At 47.9% G+C, this 14,604-nt stretch overlaps 11 non-coding genes across 11 annotated transcripts; all 11 read left to right on the forward strand.

Annotated features, from left to right (window-relative positions):
- The first annotated feature begins 766 nt into the window (after nucleotides 1-766).
- Nucleotides 767-840, forward strand: TRNAF-AAA (transfer RNA phenylalanine (anticodon AAA)). The gene has a single exon. It is a non-coding gene; the product is annotated as a tRNA-Phe (tRNA).
- Nucleotides 841-1,509: 669 nt separating this feature from the next.
- TRNAI-AAU (transfer RNA isoleucine (anticodon AAU)) lies at nucleotides 1,510-1,583 on the forward strand. The gene has a single exon. It is a non-coding gene; the product is annotated as a tRNA-Ile (tRNA).
- A 669-nt stretch (nucleotides 1,584-2,252) lies between these two features.
- On the forward strand, nucleotides 2,253-2,326 carry TRNAF-AAA (transfer RNA phenylalanine (anticodon AAA)). The gene has a single exon. It is a non-coding gene; the product is annotated as a tRNA-Phe (tRNA).
- Nucleotides 2,327-2,995: 669 nt separating this feature from the next.
- On the forward strand, nucleotides 2,996-3,069 carry TRNAF-AAA (transfer RNA phenylalanine (anticodon AAA)). The gene has a single exon. It is a non-coding gene; the product is annotated as a tRNA-Phe (tRNA).
- Nucleotides 3,070-4,909: 1,840 nt separating this feature from the next.
- On the forward strand, nucleotides 4,910-4,983 carry TRNAI-AAU (transfer RNA isoleucine (anticodon AAU)). The gene has a single exon. It is a non-coding gene; the product is annotated as a tRNA-Ile (tRNA).
- Nucleotides 4,984-5,652: 669 nt separating this feature from the next.
- On the forward strand, nucleotides 5,653-5,726 carry TRNAI-AAU (transfer RNA isoleucine (anticodon AAU)). Its single transcript has one exon. It is a non-coding gene; the product is annotated as a tRNA-Ile (tRNA).
- Nucleotides 5,727-7,146: 1,420 nt separating this feature from the next.
- Nucleotides 7,147-7,220, forward strand: TRNAI-AAU (transfer RNA isoleucine (anticodon AAU)). The gene has a single exon. It is a non-coding gene; the product is annotated as a tRNA-Ile (tRNA).
- A 669-nt stretch (nucleotides 7,221-7,889) lies between these two features.
- Nucleotides 7,890-7,963, forward strand: TRNAI-AAU (transfer RNA isoleucine (anticodon AAU)). Its single transcript has one exon. It is a non-coding gene; the product is annotated as a tRNA-Ile (tRNA).
- A 669-nt stretch (nucleotides 7,964-8,632) lies between these two features.
- TRNAI-AAU (transfer RNA isoleucine (anticodon AAU)) lies at nucleotides 8,633-8,706 on the forward strand. The gene has a single exon. It is a non-coding gene; the product is annotated as a tRNA-Ile (tRNA).
- A 1,420-nt stretch (nucleotides 8,707-10,126) lies between these two features.
- TRNAI-AAU (transfer RNA isoleucine (anticodon AAU)) lies at nucleotides 10,127-10,200 on the forward strand. The gene has a single exon. It is a non-coding gene; the product is annotated as a tRNA-Ile (tRNA).
- A 669-nt stretch (nucleotides 10,201-10,869) lies between these two features.
- Nucleotides 10,870-10,943, forward strand: TRNAI-AAU (transfer RNA isoleucine (anticodon AAU)). Its single transcript has one exon. It is a non-coding gene; the product is annotated as a tRNA-Ile (tRNA).
- The last annotated feature ends 3,661 nt before the right edge of the window (nucleotides 10,944-14,604 follow it).

The raw sequence follows: 14,604 nt of genomic DNA on the forward strand, positions 1-14,604 counted from the left end.
AGAAGACCGAGCACATCACATATGGCCGGTTAGCTCAGTTGGTTAGAGCGTGGTGCTAATAACGCCAAGGTCGCGAGTTCGATCCCTGTACGGGCCAGTTCCTCTGCTTTTGGTGAGCTTTAGTAGGAGGACTGTTAAGCCCTTCTACCGGGTACAAAGTCATACGGGATGGGCCAGAAAGCGTCAGATGAATGGCCACAGCCCACGGCCGGTCAGGGGCCAGATTCTTGAATTTTGGTGAGCTCTCTGTTATATAGTGGACAGGTTGCAAAACTCTTTCATTTCCGGCGAGCTCAGTTGGTTAGAGCATTATGCTAATAATGCCAAAGTCTCCAGTTCCATCTGTGTAGTTGCCTGGCTTTTCTCATCAGAATTAGGTCGGACCTGTCGGCCCTTTTATCCAGCTAGACAGTCATTTAAGAAGGCCCAGAAAGTGTTGTTAGATTTGCCAAAATACATGACCAGTGAGCTGAGTTGGTTAGAGCATTCTGCTAATCATGCCAAAGCCTCTGGTTCGAGCCCTGTAGTCACCAGGCTCTAATCTTCCCAAGTAGCTTAGAGTGCGATGCTAATTACATTAAGGTCGCAGCCTCAACCCCTGTGTGAGCCAGGCTCTTTTTTTCTGAAGACCCACTGCTATCTTTTGGACAGGTTGCACAGCCCTTTCTTTTCAATTGTGGGAAAACTGACCTTTAATCCCTTTTATTCGGTAGACATTCGGGCGGGTAGGGCCGGAAAGCATCAGAAGACCGAGCACATCACATATGGCCGGTTAGCTCAGTTGGTTAGAGAGTGGTGCTAAAAACACCAAGGTCGTGGGTTCGATCCCCGTACGGGCCAGTTCCTCCGCTTTTGGTGAGCTTTAGTAGGAGGACTGTTAAGCCCTTCTACCGGGTACAAAGTCATACGGGATGGGCCAGAAAGCGTCAGATGAATGGCCACAGCCCACGGCCGGTCAGGGGCCAGATTCTTGAATTTTGGTGAGCTCTCTGTTATATAGTGGACAGGTTGCAAAACTCTTTCATTTCCGGCGAGCTCAGTTGGTTAGAGCATTATGCTAATAATGCCAAAGTCTCCAGTTCCATCTGTGTAGTTGCCTGGCTTTTCTCATCAGAATTAGGTCGGACCTGTCGGCCCTTTTATCCAGCTAGACAGTCATTTAAGAAGGCCCAGAAAGTGTTGTTAGATTTGCCAAAATACATGACCAGTGAGCTGAGTTGGTTAGAGCATTCTGCTAATCATGCCAAAGCCTCTGGTTCGAGCCCTGTAGTCACCTGGCTCTAATCTTCCCAAGTAGCTTAGAGTGCGATGCTAATTACATTAAGGTCGCAGCCTCAACCCCTGTGTGAGCCAGGCTCTTTTTTTCTGAAGACCCACTGCTATCTTTTGGACAGGTTGCACAGCCCTTTCTTTTCAATTGTGGGCAAACGGACCTTTAATCCCTTTTATTCGGTAGATATTCGGGCGGGTAGGGCCGGAAAGCATCAGAAGACCGAGCACATCACATATGGCCGGTTAGCTCAGTTGGTTAGAGCGTGGTGCTAATAACGCCAAGGTCGCGGGTTCGATCCCCGTACGGGCCAGTTCCTCCGCTTTTGGTGAGCTTTAGTAGGAGGACTGTTAAGCCCTTCTACCGGGAACAAAGTCATACGGGATGGGCCAGAAAGCGTCAGATGAATGGCCACAGCCCACGGCCGGTCAGGGGCCAGATTCTTGAATTTTGGTGAGCTCTCTGTTATATAGTGGACAGGTTGCAAAACTCTTTCATTTCCGGCGAGCTCAGTTGGTTAGAGCATTATGCTAATAATGCCAAAGTCTCCAGTTCCATCTGTGTAGTTGCCTGGCTTTTCTCATCAGAATTAGGTCGGACCTGTCGGCCCTTTTATCCAGCTAGACAGTCATTTAAGAAGGCCCAGAAAGTGTTGTTAGATTTGCCAAAATACATGACCAGTGAGCTGAGTTGGTTAGAGCATTCTGCTAATCATGCCAAAGCCTCTGGTTCGAGCCCTGTAGTCACCAGGCTCTAATCTTCCCAAGTAGCTTAGAGTGCGATGCTAATTACATTAAGGTCGCAGCCTCAACCCCTGTGTGAGCCAGGCTCTTTTTTTCTGAAGACCCACTGCTATCTTTTGGACAGGTTGCACAGCCCTTTCTTTTCAATTGTGGGAAAACTGACCTTTAATCCCTTTTATTCGGTAGACATTCGGGCGGGTAGGGCCGGAAAGCATCAGAAGACCGAGCACGTCACATATGGCCGGTTAGCTCAGTTGGTTAGAGCGTGGTGCTAAAAACACCAAGGTCGTGGGTTCGATCCCCGTACGGGCCAGTTCCTCTGCTTTTGGTGAGCTTTAGTAGGAGGACTGTTAAGCCCTTCTACCAGGTACAAAGTCATACGGGATGGGCCAGAAAGCGTCAGATGAATGGCCACAGCCCACGGCCGGTCAGGGGCCAGATTCTTGAATTTTGGTGAGCTCTCTGTTATATAGTGGACAGGTTGCAAAACTCTTTCATTTCCGGCGAGCTCAGTTGGTTAGAGCATTATGCTAATAATGCCAAAGTCTCCAGTTCCATCTGTGTAGTTGCCTGGCTTTTCTCATCAGAATTAGGTCGGACCTGTCGGCCCTTTTATCCAGCTAGACAGTCATTTAAGAAGGCCCAGAAAGTGTTGTTAGATTTGCCAAAATACATGACCAGTGAGCTGAGTTGGTTAGAGCATTCTGCTAATCATGCCAAAGCCTCTGGTTCGAGCCCTGTAGTCACCAGGCTCTAATCTTCCCAAGTAGCTTAGAGTGCGATGCTAATTACATTAAGGTCGCAGCCTCAACCCCTGTGTGAGCCAGGCTCTTTTTTTCTGAAGACCCACTGCTATCTTTTGGACAGGTTGCACAGCCCTTTCTTTTCAATTGTGGGAAAACTGACCTTTAATCCCTTTTATTCGGTAGACATTCGGGCGGGTAGGGCCGGAAAGCATCAGAAGACCGAGCACATCACATATGGCCGGTTAGCTCAGTTGGTTAGAGCGTGGTGCTAAAAACACCAGGGTCGTGGGTTCGATCCCCGTACGGGCCAGTTCCTCCGCTTTTGGTGAGCTTTAGTAGGAGGACTGTTAAGCCCTTCTACCGGGTACAAAGTCATACGGGATGGGCCAGAAAGCGTCAGATGAATGGCCACAGCCCACGGCCGGTCAGGGGCCAGATTCTTGAATTTTGGTGAGCTCTCTGTTATATAGTGGACAGGTTGCAAAACTCTTTCATTTCCGGCGAGCTCAGTTGGTTAGAGCATTATGCTAATAATGCCAAAGTCTCCAGTTCCATCTGTGTAGTTGCCTGGCTTTTCTCATCAGAATTAGGTCGGACCTGTCGGCCCTTTTATCCAGCTAGACAGTCATTTAAGAAGGCCCAGAAAGTGTTGTTAGATTTGCCAAAATACATGACCAGTGAGCTGAGTTGGTTAGAGCATTCTGCTAATCATGCCAAAGCCTCTGGTTCGAGCCCTGTAGTCACCAGGCTCTAATCTTCCCAAGTAGCTTAGAGTGCGATGCTAATTACATTAAGGTCGCAGCCTCAACCCCTGTGTGAGCCAGGCTCTTTTTTTCTGAAGACCCACTGCTATCTTTTGGACAGGTTGCACAGCCCTTTCTTTTCAATTGTGGGAAAACTGACCTTTAATCTCTTTTATTCGGTAGACATTCGGGCGGGTAGGGCCGGAAAGCATCAGAAGACCGAGCACATCACATATGGCCGGTTAGCTCAGTTGGTTAGAGCGTGGTGTTAATAACGCCAAGGTCGTGGGTTCGATCCCCGTACGGGCCAGTTCCTCCGCTTTTGGTGAGCTTTAGTAGGAGGACTGTTAAGCCCTTCTACCGGGAACAAAGTCATACGGGATGGGCCAGAAAGCGTCAAATGAATGGCCACAGCCCACGGCCGGTCAGGGGCCAGATTCTTGAATTTTGGTGAGCTCTCTGTTATATAGTGGACAGGTTGCAAAACTCTTTCATTTCCGGCGAGCTCAGTTGGTTAGAGCATTATGCTAATAATGCCAAAGTCTCCAGGTTGCACAGCCCTTTCTTTTCAATTGTGGGCAAACGGACCTTTAATCCCTTTTATTCGGTAGACATTCGGGCGGGTAGGGCCGGAAAGCATCAGAAGACCGAGCACATCACATATGGCCGGTTAGCTCAGTTGGTTAGAGCGTGGTGCTAATAACGCCAAGGTCGTGGGTTCGATCCCGGTACGGGCCAGTTCCTCCGCTTTTGGTGAGCTTTAGTAGAAGGACTGTTAAGCCCTTCTACCGGGTACAAAGTCATATGGGATGGGCCAGAAAGCGTCAGATGAATGGCCACAGCCCATGGCCGGTCAGGGGCCAGATTCTTGAATTTTGGTGAGCTCTCTGTTATATAGTGGACAGGTTGCAAAACTCTTTCATTTCCGGCGAGCTCACTTGGTTAGAGCATTATGCTAATAATGCCAAAGTCTCCAGTTCCATCTGTGTAGTTGCCTGGCTTTTCTCATCAGAATTAGGTCGGACCTGTCGGCCCTTTTATCCAGCTAGACAGTCATTTAAGAAGGCCCAGAAAGTGTTGTTAGATTTGCCAAAATACATGACCAGTGAGCTGAGTTGGTTAGAGCATTCTGCTAATCATGCCAAAGCCTCTGGTTCGAGCCCTGTAGTCACCTGGCTCTAATCTTCCCAAGTAGCTTAGAGTGCGATGCTAATTACATTAAGGTCGCAGCCTCAACCCCTGTGTGAGCCAGGCTCTTTTTTTCTGAAGACCCACTGCTATCTTTTGGACAGGTGGCACAGCCCTTTCTTTTCAATTGTGGGCAAACGGACCTTTAATCCCTTTTATTCGGTAGACATTCGGGCGGGTAGGGCCGGAAAGCATCAGAAGACCGAGCACATCACATATGGCCGGTTAGCTCAGTTGGTTAGAGCGTGGTGCTAATAACGCCAAGGTCGCGGGTTCGATCCCCGTACGGGCCAGTTCCTCTGCTTTTGGTGAGCTTTAGTAGAAGGACTGTTAAGCCCTTCTACCGGGTACAAAATCATAGGGGATGGGCCAGAAAGCGTCAGATGAATGGCCACAGCCCACGGCCGGTCAGGGGCCAGATTCTTGAATTTTGGTGAGCTCTCTGTTATATAGTGGACAGGTTGCAAAACTCTTTCATTTCCGGCGAGCTCACTTGGTTAGAGCATTATGCTAATAATGCCAAAGTCTCCAGTTCCATCTGTGTAGTTGCCTGGCTTTTCTCATCAGAATTAGGTCGGACCTGTCGGCCCTTTTATCCAGCTAGACAGTCATTTAAGAAGGCCCAGAAAGTGTTGTTAGATTTGCCAAAATACATGACCAGTGAGCTGAGTTGGTTAGAGCATTCTGCTAATCATGCCAAAGCCTCTGGTTCGAGCCCTGTAGTCACCTGGCTCTAATCTTCCCAAGTAGCTTAGAGTGCGATGCTAATTACATTAAGGTCGCAGCCTCAACCCCTGTGTGAGCCAGGCTCTTTTTTTCTGAAGACCCACTGCTATCTTTTGGACAGGTTGCACAGCCCTTTCTTTTCAATTGTGGGCAAACGGACCTTTAATCCCTTTTATTCGGTAGACATTCGGGCGGGTAGGGCCGGAAAGCATCAGAAGACCGAGCACATCACATATGGCCGGTTAGCTCAGTTGGTTAGAGCGTGGTGCTAATAACGCCAAGGTCGCGGGTTCGATCCCCGTACGGGCCAGTTCCTCTGCTTTTGGTGAGCTTTAGTAGAAGGACTGTTAATCCCTTCTACCGGGTACAAAGTCATACGGGATGGGCCAGAAAGCGTCAGATGAATGGCCAGAGCCCACGGCCGGTCAGGGGCCAGATTCTTGAATTTTGGTGAGCTCTCTGTTATATAGTGGACAGGTTGCAAAACTCTTTCATTTCCGGCGAGCTCACTTGGTTAGAGAATTATGCTAATAATGCCAAAGTCTCCAGTTCCATTTGTGTAGTTGCCTGGCTTTTCTCATCAGAATTAGGTCGGACCTGTCGGCCCTTTTATCCAGCTAGACAGTCATTTAAGAAGGCCCAGAAAGTGTTGTTAGATTTGCCAAAATACATGACCAGTGAGCTGAGTTGGTTAGAGCATTCTGCTAATCATGCCAAAGCCTCTGGTTCGAGCCCTGTAGTCACCTGGCTCTAATCTTCCCAAGTAGCTTAGAGTGCGATGCTAATTACATTAAGGTCGCAGCCTCAACCCCTGTGTGAGCCAGGCTCTTTTTTTCTGAAGACCTACTGCTATCTTTTGGACAGGTGGCACAGCCCTTTCTTTTCAATTGTGGGCAAACGGACCTTTAATCCCTTTTATTCGGTAGACATTCGGGCGGGTAGGGCCGGAAAGCATCAGAAGACCGAGCACATCACATATGGCCGGTTAGCTCAGTTGGTTAGAGTGTGGTGCTAATATGCTAATAACGCCAAGGTCGCGGGGTCGATCCCCGTACGGGCCAGTTCCTCCGCTTTTGGTGAGCTTTAGTAGAAGGACTGTTAAGCCCTTCTACCGGGTACAAAGTCATACGGGATGGACCAGAAAGCGTCAGATGAATGGCCACAGCCCGCGGCCGGTCAGGGGCCAGATTCTTGAATTTTGGTGAGCTCTCTGTTATATAGTGGACAGGTTGCAAAACTCTTTCATTTCCGGCGAGCTCAGTTGGTTAGAGCATTATGCTAATAATGGCAAAGTCTCCAGTTCCATCTGTGTAGTTGCCTGGCTTTTCTCATCAGAATTAGGTCGGACCTGTCGGCCCTTTTATCCAGCTAGAAAGTCATTTAAGAAGGCCCAGAAAGTGTTGTTAGATTTGCCAAAATACATGACCAGTGAGCTGAGTTGGTTAGAGCATTCTGCTAATCATGCCAAAGCCTCTGGTTCGAGCCCTGTAGTCACCTGGCTCTAATCTTCCCAAGTAGCTTAGAGTGCGATGCTAATTACATTAAGGTCGCAGCCTCAACCCCTGTGTGAGCCAGGCTCTTTTTTTCTGAAGACCCACTGCTATCTTTTGCACAGGTGGCACAGCCCTTTCTTTTCAATTGTGGGCAAACGGACCTTTAATCCCTTTTATTCGGTAGACATTCGGGCGGGTAGGGCCGGAAAGCATCAGAAGACCGAGCACATCACATATGGCCGGTTAGCTCAGTTGGTTAGAGCGTGGTGCTAATAACGCCAAGGTCGCGGGTTCGATCCCCGTACGGGCCAGTTCCTCTGCTTTTGGTGAGCTTTAGTAGAAGGACTGTTAAGCCCTTCTACCGGGTACAAAATCATAGGGGATGGGCCAGAAAGCGTCAGATGAATGGCCACAGCCCACGGCCGGTCAGGGGCCAGATTCTTGAATTTTGGTGAGCTCTCTGTTATATAGTGGACAGGTTGCAAAACTCTTTCATTTCCGGCGAGCTCACTTGGTTAGAGCATTATGCTAATAATGCCAAAGTCTCCAGTTCCATCTGTGTAGTTGCCTGGCTTTTCTCATCAGAATTAGGTCGGACCTGTCGGCCCTTTTATCCAGCTAGACAGTCATTTAAGAAGGCCCAGAAAGTGTTGTTAGATTTGCCAAAATACATGACCAGTGAGCTGAGTTGGTTAGAGCATTCTGCTAATCATGCCAAAGCCTCTGGTTCGAGCCCTGTAGTCACCTGGCTCTAATCTTCCCAAGTAGCTTAGAGTGCGATGCTAATTACATTAAGGTCGCAGCCTCAACCCCTGTGTGAGCCAGGATCTTTTTTTCTGAAGACCCACTGCTATCTTTTGGACGGGTTGCACAGCCCTTTCTTTTCAATTGTGGGCAAACGGACCTTTAATCCCTTTTATTCGGTAGACATTCGGGCGGGTAGGGCCGGAAAGCATCAGAAGACCGAGCACATCACATATGGCCGGTTAGCTCAGTTGGTTAGAGCGTGGTGCTAATAACGCCAAGGTCGCGGGTTCGATCCCCGTACGGGCCAGTTCCTCTGCTTTTGGTGAGCTTTAGTAGAAGGACTGTTAAGCCCTTCTACCGGGTACAAAATCATAGGGGATGGGCCAGAAAGCGTCAGATGAATGGCCACAGCCCACGGCCGGTCAGGGGCCAGATTCTTGAATTTTGGTGAGCTCTCTGTTATATAGTGGACAGGTTGCAAAACTCTTTCATTTCCGGCGAGCTCACTTGGTTAGAGCATTATGCTAATAATGCCAAAGTCTCCAGTTCCATCTGTGTAGTTGCCTGGCTTTTCTCATCAGAATTAGGTCGGACCTGTCGGCCCTTTTATCCAGCTAGACAGTCATTTAAGAAGGCCCAGAAAGTGTTGTTAGATTTGCCAAAATACATGACCAGTGAGCTGAGTTGGTTAGAGCATTCTGCTAATCATGCCAAAGCCTCTGGTTCGAGCCCTGTAGTCACCTGGCTCTAATCTTCCCAAGTAGCTTAGAGTGCGATGCTAATTACATTAAGGTCGCAGCCTCAACCCCTGTGTGAGCCAGGCTCTTTTTTTCTGAAGACCCACTGCTATCTTTTGGACAGGTTGCACAGCCCTTTCTTTTCAATTGTGGGCAAACGGACCTTTAATCCCTTTTATTCGGTAGACATTCGGGCGGGTAGGGCCGGAAAGCATCAGAAGACCGAGCACATCACATATGGCCGGTTAGCTCAGTTGGTTAGAGCGTGGTGCTAATAACGCCAAGGTCGCGGGTTCGATCCCCGTACGGGCCAGTTCCTCTGCTTTTGGTGAGCTTTAGTAGAAGGACTGTTAATCCCTTCTACCGGGTACAAAGTCATACGGGATGGGCCAGAAAGCGTCAGATGAATGGCCAGAGCCCACGGCCGGTCAGGGGCCAGATTCTTGAATTTTGGTGAGCTCTCTGTTATATAGTGGACAGGTTGCAAAACTCTTTCATTTCCGGCGAGCTCACTTGGTTAGAGAATTATGCTAATAATGCCAAAGTCTCCAGTTCCATTTGTGTAGTTGCCTGGCTTTTCTCATCAGAATTAGGTCGGACCTGTCGGCCCTTTTATCCAGCTAGACAGTCATTTAAGAAGGCCCAGAAAGTGTTGTTAGATTTGCCAAAATACATGACCAGTGAGCTGAGTTGGTTAGAGCATTCTGCTAATCATGCCAAAGCCTCTGGTTCGAGCCCTGTAGTCACCTGGCTCTAATCTTCCCAAGTAGCTTAGAGTGCGATGCTAATTACATTAAGGTCGCAGCCTCAACCCCTGTGTGAGCCAGGCTCTTTTTTTCTGAAGACCTACTGCTATCTTTTGGACAGGTGGCACAGCCCTTTCTTTTCAATTGTGGGCAAACGGACCTTTAATCCCTTTTATTCGGTAGACATTCGGGCGGGTAGGGCCGGAAAGCATCAGAAGACCGAGCACATCACATATGGCCGGTTAGCTCAGTTGGTTAGAGCGTGGTGCTAATATGCTAATAACGCCAAGGTCGCGGGGTCGATCCCCGTACGGGCCAGTTCCTCCGCTTTTGGTGAGCTTTAGTAGAAGGACTGTTAAGCCCTTCTACCGGGTACAAAGTCATACGGGATGGACCAGAAAGCGTCAGATGAATGGCCACAGCCCGCGGCCGGTCAGGGGCCAGATTCTTGAAGTTTGGTGAGCTCTCTGTTATATAGTGGACAGGTTGCAAAACTCTTTCATTTCCGGCGAGCTCAGTTGGTTAGAGCATTATGCTAATAATGGCAAAGTCTCCAGTTCCATCTGTGTAGTTGCCTGGCTTTTCTCATCAGAATTAGGTCGGACCTGTCGGCCCTTTTATCCAGCTAGAAAGTCATTTAAGAAGGCCCAGAAAGTGTTGTTAGATTTGCCAAAATACATGACCAGTGAGCTGAGTTGGTTAGAGCATTCTGCTAATCATGCCAAAGCCTCTGGTTCGAGCCCTGTAGTCACCTGGCTCTAATCTTCCCAAGTAGCTTAGAGTGCGATGCTAATTACATTAAGGTCGCAGCCTCAACCCCTGTGTGAGCCAGGCTCTTTTTTTCTGAAGACCCACTGCTATCTTTTGCACAGGTGGCACAGCCCTTTCTTTTCAATTGTGGGCAAACGGACCTTTAATCCCTTTTATTCGGTAGACATTCGGGCGGGTAGGGCCGGAAAGCATCAGAAGACCGAGCACATCACATATGGCCGGTTAGCTCAGTTGGTTAGAGCGTGGTGCTAATAACGCCAAGGTCGCGGGTTCGATCCCCGTACGGGCCAGTTCCTCTGCTTTTGGTGAGCTTTAGTAGAAGGACTGTTAAGCCCTTCTACCGGGTACAAAATCATAGGGGATGGGCCAGAAAGCGTCAGATGAATGGCCACAGCCCACGGCCGGTCAGGGGCCAGATTCTTGAATTTTGGTGAGCTCTCTGTTATATAGTGGACAGGTTGCAAAACTCTTTCATTTCCGGCGAGCTCACTTGGTTAGAGCATTATGCTAATAATGCCAAAGTCTCCAGTTCCATCTGTGTAGTTGCCTGGCTTTTCTCATCAGAATTAGGTCGGACCTGTCGGCCCTTTTATCCAGCTAGACAGTCATTTAAGAAGGCCCAGAAAGTGTTGTTAGATTTGCCAAAATACATGACCAGTGAGCTGAGTTGGTTAGAGCATTCTGCTAATCATGCCAAAGCCTCTGGTTCGAGCCCTGTAGTCACCTGGCTCTAATCTTCCCAAGTAGCTTAGAGTGCGATGCTAATTACATTAAGGTCGCAGCCTCAACCCCTGTGTGAGCCAGGCTCTTTTTTTCTGAAGACCCACTGCTATCTTTTGGACAGGTTGCACAGCCCTTTCTTTTCAATTGTGGGCAAACGGACCTTTAATCCCTTTTATTCGGTAGACATTCGGGCGGGTAGGGCCGGAAAGCATCAGAAGACCGAGCACATCACATATGGCCGGTTAGCTCAGTTGGTTAGAGCGTGGTGCTAATAACGCCAAGGTCGCGGGTTCGATCCCCGTACGGGCCAGTTCCTCTGCTTTTGGTGAGCTTTAGTAGAAGGACTGTTAATCCCTTCTACCGGGTACAAAGTCATACGGGATGGGCCAGAAAGCGTCAGATGAATGGCCAGAGCCCACGGCCGGTCAGGGGCCAGATTCTTGAATTTTGGTGAGCTCTCTGTTATATAGTGGACAGGTTGCAAAACTCTTTCATTTCCGGCGAGCTCACTTGGTTAGAGAATTATGCTAATAATGCCAAAGTCTCCAGTTCCATTTGTGTAGTTGCCTGGCTTTTCTCATCAGAATTAGGTCGGACCTGTCGGCCCTTTTATCCAGCTAGACAGTCATTTAAGAAGGCCCAGAAAGTGTTGTTAGATTTGCCAAAATACATGACCAGTGAGCTGAGTTGGTTAGAGCATTCTGCTAATCATGCCAAAGCCTCTGGTTCGAGCCCTGTAGTCACCTGGCTCTAATCTTCCCAAGTAGCTTAGAGTGCGATGCTAATTACATTAAGGTCGCAGCCTCAACCCCTGTGTGAGCCAGGCTCTTTTTTTCTGAAGACCTACTGCTATCTTTTGGACAGGTGGCACAGCCCTTTCTTTTCAATTGTGGGCAAACGGACCTTTAATCCCTTTTATTCGGTAGACATTCGGGCGGGTAGGGCCGGAAAGCATCAGAAGACCGAGCACATCACATATGGCCGGTTAGCTCAGTTGGTTAGAGTGTGGTGCTAATATGCTAATAACGCCAAGGTCGCGGGGTCGATCCCCGTACGGGCCAGTTCCTCCGCTTTTGGTGAGCTTTAGTAGAAGGACTGTTAAGCCCTTCTACCGGGTACAAAGTCATACGGGATGGACCAGAAAGCGTCAGATGAATGGCCACAGCCCGCGGCCGGTCAGGGGCCAGATTCTTGAATTTTGGTGAGCTCTCTGTTATATAGTGGACAGGTTGCAAAACTCTTTCATTTCCGGCGAGCTCAGTTGGTTAGAGCATTATGCTAATAATGGCAAAGTCTCCAGTTCCATCTGTGTAGTTGCCTGGCTTTTCTCATCAGAATTAGGTCGGACCTGTCGGCCCTTTTATCCAGCTAGAAAGTCATTTAAGAAGGCCCAGAAAGTGTTGTTAGATTTGCCAAAATACATGACCAGTGAGCTGAGTTGGTTAGAGCATTCTGCTAATCATGCCAAAGCCTCTGGTTCGAGCCCTGTAGTCACCTGGCTCTAATCTTCCCAAGTAGCTTAGAGTGCGATGCTAATTACATTAAGGTCGCAGCCTCAACCCCTGTGTGAGCCAGGCTCTTTTTTTCTGAAGACCCACTGCTATCTTTTGCACAGGTGGCACAGCCCTTTCTTTTCAATTGTGGGCAAACGGACCTTTAATCCCTTTTATTCGGTAGACATTCGGGCGGGTAGGGCCGGAAAGCATCAGAAGACTGAGCACATCACATATGGCCGGTTAGCTCAGTTGTTTAGAGCGTGGTGCTAATATGCTAATAACGCCAAGGTCGCGGGTTCGATCCCCGTACGGGCCAGTTCCTCCGCTTTTGGTGAGCTTTAGTAGAAGGACTGTTAAGCCCTTCTACCGGGTACAAAGTCATACGGGATGGGCCACAAAGCGTCAGATGAATGGCCACAGGCCACTGCCGGTCAGGGGCCAGATTCTTGAATTTTGGTGAGCTCTCTGTTATATAGTGGACAGGTTGCAAAACTCTTTCATTTCCGGCGAGCTCACTTGGTTAGAGCATTATGCTAATAATGCCAAAGTCTCCAGTTCCATCTGTGTAGTTGCCTGGCTTTTCTCATCAGAATTAGGTCGGACCTGTCGGCCCTTTTATCCAGCTAGACAGTGATTTAAGAAGGCCCAGAAAGTGTTGTTAGATTTGCAAAAATACATGACCAGTGAGCTGAGTTGGTTAGAGCATTCTGCTAATCATGCCAAAGCCTCTGGTTCGAGCCCTGTAGTCACCTGGCTCTAATCTTCCCAAGTAGCTTAGAGTGCGATGCTAATTACATTAAGGTCACAGCCTCAACCCCTGTGTGAGCCAGGCTCTTTTTTTCTGAAGACCCACTGCTATCTTTTGGACAGGTGGCACAGCCCTTTCTTTTCAATTGTGGGCAAACGGACCTTTAATCCCTTTTATTCGGTAGACATTCGGGTGGGTAGGGCCGGAAAGCATCAGAAGACCGAGCACATCACATATGGCCGGTTAGCTCAGTTGGTTAGAGCGTGGTGCTAATAACACCAAGGTCGCGGGTTCGATCCCCGTACGGGCCAGTTCCTCCGCTTTTGGTGAGCTTTAGTAGAAGGACTGTTAAGCCTTTCTACCAGGTACAAAGTCATAGGGGATGGGCCAGAAAGCGTCAGATGAATGGCCACAGCCCACGGCCGGTCAGGGGCCAGATTCTTGAATTTTGGTGAGCTCTCTGTTATATAGTGGACAGGTTGCAAAACTCTTTCATTTCCAGCGAGCTCAGTTGGTTAGAGCATTATGCTAATAATGCCAAAGTCTCCAGTTCCATCTGTGTAGTTGCCTGGCTTTTCTCATCAGAATTAGGTCGGACCTGTCGGCCCTTTTATCCAGCTAGACAGTCATTTAAGAAGGCCCAGAAAGTGTTGTTAGATTTGCCAAAATACATGACCAGTGAGCTGAGTTGGTTAGAGCATTCTGCTAATCATGCCAAAGCCTCTGGTTCGAGCCCTGTAGTCACCTGGCTCTAATCTTCCCAAGTAGCTTAGAGTGCGATGCTAATTACATTAACCCCTTAAGGACGCAGCCATTTTACAGCTTAGGGCTCACCCCCACTTTTTAGATTCTGACCTGCGTCTCTTTATATGGTTATAACTTTTGAACACTGTTACTTATCAAAGCGATTCTGAGATTATTTTTTCCTCACATGTTGTACTTCATTTTATTAGTAAATTTTTGCTGATAAGTTTTGCGTTTATTTACAAAAAAAAGAAAAAAATGATGAATTTTTAGAAAAATTTGCCATTTTCGAAATTCAAAATCACCGCGATTTCAGGAAGATCGATTTACCATCTAAATAACTTGCAGAATAACATTTCCCATTTGTCTACTTTACATTTTCATAATTTTTGAAATGTTTGGATAATTTATTTTGACGTCACGTGGCCTACAAATCGAATAGCGATTTTCCGTATTTTCAGAATTGACTATTTTGGGGATAAATACTGTTTGAAATCAAATTTTAGATATTTAGCAACAAAAACCCCCTATATAACCAACCCATTTTCAAATTTGCACCCCTAAATCTATCAGAAACAGCATTTACACAGATTGTTTACCCCTTGAGATCTGCATAGTAATTGAATCAAAATGGCGGTGAAATTTAGAATGGTCAAATTTTGTCGGTTATACGTTCTTTTAGCCCTAAAAGTTACACATTTCCAAAAGATAAAAAGAGAAAACTCACCATAAAATTTGTTCTACAATTTCTCCTGAATGCAGCGACCCCCCAAATGTGGACATTACTTGTGTTATAGGGGCACAGCGAGGCGCAGAAGGGAAGGAGCACCCTGCAGCTGCCAGGATTTTAGTTTTCTCGTTGCCCCCTTTTGAAGGCTATAAAATTTTCGCTTTTCCGTTATTTGGGTCATGTGATGGCATTTTTTTTGCGGGATGAGATGCTTTTTCCATGGATACCATTTTGGGGTTGGTATCACCTATTG

Source organism: Engystomops pustulosus, chromosome 4 (assembly GCF_040894005.1).
Source record: "Engystomops pustulosus chromosome 4, aEngPut4.maternal, whole genome shotgun sequence".
NCBI classification, from domain to species: Eukaryota; Metazoa; Chordata; class Amphibia; order Anura; family Leptodactylidae; genus Engystomops; species Engystomops pustulosus.